Source organism: Triticum aestivum, chromosome 2B (genome assembly GCF_018294505.1).
Source record: "Triticum aestivum cultivar Chinese Spring chromosome 2B, IWGSC CS RefSeq v2.1, whole genome shotgun sequence".
Classification (NCBI taxonomy): domain Eukaryota; kingdom Viridiplantae; phylum Streptophyta; class Magnoliopsida; order Poales; family Poaceae; genus Triticum; species Triticum aestivum.
The window spans coordinates 486,147,366-486,150,283 of record NC_057798.1 but is presented as its reverse complement, the minus strand read 5'-3'; positions in this window follow the sequence as shown (position 1 = coordinate 486,150,283).

Here is a 2,918-nt window from a genome sequence, read left to right as displayed (position 1 = left end):
TTTAGGGAATTGGATGGAATGGTGTCTTTGGATATTATCCGTCCTACTTATGATCTTCCAATTGAACACACTAGTAGTTTATGGATTCTTTCCCCGGTAGTGTAGTCATCTCCAAAAGGGATGATACATATTTATCTGTCCTAGGATGCGCCGTTCATGATAAGCTTATCCGCTTCCTTTCGCCGGTAGTGTGAATCTTCTCGAAAGCGCACAACATAGTCCTGTCAGTGTAGCCAGGGCATCATGAACGGATTCCTCAAGAGGAAGGTAGGGCCATATCTATCCAAGAAGAAAGACCTGGTAAACAATTATGCTACTTGACCAATGGATAAAGTATAGATCTCATGGCTGGCTACTATTCAACCCTGGCATTGGGGATCAGGAACGGGGTAAAGTACGGACTTTGGCTAAGGATGGGGATCCGGTTGTGCCGTGCCGGCCCCAGGAATCGGCGAACTACGCTACACAGTCAGATACCTAAGCGAACGGATAAGGGAAAGCCCGCTATATTATTTATAGTAATCACCTGCCAAAAGGAAAGCCTGACTGATAATAATAATAGGTCTATGCGCCGAACAAGCCACGGTATATTAGAGATAGTAAGGAGTTGTATACACGGGGGTATGCATTCATGTCACGCTTTCTGTGTGATAAGAGGTTGCTAGCTAGCAAGTATAGAAACAGGAGATATGCGTAGTTAACAGAAGCAAGGGAATATGCGTGAGTTGATTTGAGAGTTTTTTTAGTTGCCACCGAAAAAGCAATTTCATCTCAAGGGAAAATGCATTGCATTTTCAAGGGATTTCCAAGCTAGGCTAGGGATCGTCCGCGAGTATCAGGAATATCGTATTTATCTCTTCTAATCTAGATCCCACTTCTCTCCACTTCTTGCCTCACGCCCGTCCTGACTCCACATTAACGACTGTCCTTCCACCCAATTCCACGCACCCTTGCATCACATCTCCAACCCCTGCCTCCACGCGATCTTCCACAATCGTACCCCCCACCTCTGAAGATTGCTCCCGACAAACCTGTCTGCACCTGCGGGCCCGCACTTACATCATTGGCATTGCATGATTAAACATCAGCACGTGCACTTCCCTCTGTTTCGTCCATTTTGCGGTACGCCACACCCATCCTGATCAACAGGACCCCCGTTTCGACCGTAGGAGGTCAGTTTCCTCCGTTTTGCGGTACACCACACCCCTCCCGATCAACAAGACCCTGTTCCGAATGTAGGAGGTCGGTTTCCTCCATTCTGCGGTACGCCAGGTGTTGGGGATATTACCACTGGGCGTGAACCGGCATACCTGGGCCGGGTTAGCTTCATTAGTAGTTTAAAGGTGATTAAGCAGATGAAGGCCCAAGGCCTGTAGTCGGTTTAGAACCTGTAACAGTAAACCGGCTTGATATGTAAACTTGCATTGTAAGTTAGGAATAGAGAGAGACCAACCGGGATACGAGTATGAACCGGTGTGGGACTCTGTGGACCGACGGGCGTCACCCGTGTATATAAGGGGACGACCCGGCGGCGGTTCAAGGACGGACAACAACAACTCGAGCCTTGGCGAAGCTTGTTTGCTCCCTAGCCATCGAAACCACATCAATTCCATCACAACTAGATGTAGGCTTTTACCTTCATCGAAGGGGCCGAACTAGTATAAACCCTTGTGTCTTTGTGTCCGCTTTAACCCCTTCAAGTTGACCCATAGCGATGGCTCCACGACTAAGTCCTTTCACAAGGACATCTGCCGTGACAAATCCACGACAGTTGGCGCCCACCGTGGGGCTATCACACGACGATTTGATGATCTTGGAGGGAAAGCTCAAAGGACTCGAAGGCTATGCTGTGGGCCGGATGACCAAGAGTCGTCGCGGCAAGCTCTACATCGACGATGCAGGATGGGGCCCCGAAGCCGGCTCAATCGAGTACGGGTACCGGGTCCCCTTTGGTGGCATACACGTTTTTATCGGCAAGATTGGTGAGCCTGGGCCTGAGCCAGACATCCGCACCGACCTCGTCGAGATGGCTCAGCGTGCGAGATCTACCCAGGTTAAACCGGCCGTGAAGCGTGCCTTCGTGGGAGTCATCCGCGGAGGAGAGCATGGGGACGAGTCAGAATACGGTAGCGAGACCGTCGTCTATTCCGGCGACGAGTCCTCAACCGGAGAGACCGAATCATTATACCAGTTGCAAGATGACCAGATTAGGGGCTGTTCCGATGGCGACAGTATTCCGGACCCCCTGAGCAGATCAACCGGGTTGGAATATTCATGGCCGGTACGCAGGCGGCGAATCACTCCTCGACCGTAGCAGCAATGTTCTCCGGATCAGCAGCGGCAGCGGCAGCAGGGGCAGGAGGCCTTGTGCGCCCATCGGTTCAAGTTCTGTCTGACCTGTTTGATGCACTAGCTGTACTTATGGCAGAGGCCAATCCGGCGGATCAGGAGGCCTATGATGCAGAGGTTACAAAGGTGAGAGAGCAGATCGCACAAGCCAAAGCCGACCTGGCAGTAGAGAAGGACAGGATGGCCGCAGAGCGGGCCGCTTTGGACGCCCAGGCCTATAAGCTCATGCTCGACCAGAACGCATCACAGGAGGTCTTGAAGCGGAAGCACAGATCACGCCTGCCGTTAGGGTTCGACCCTCGAAATCTCTTTCACACTCCGGGAGCTGGAACCAGTAATCCGCCGGGGCACCTGGAGGTAAACCGGGTCGAAGCACAAGGGCCAGGAGCGACGGTCCAACCCCGCCTGATGGAACCTCCTCGGCAGAACATTGTGATTCCTCCGCCGGTCCAGACACCTCCGGGTCATTATTCTAATCCTATGGACAATCTTGTCGTAGTTTCTGCGTGATTAGAAGCTATCCCGGTCGAAGGAGACTCTCCGCAAGCAATAGAGACGCGCCGGGTTAA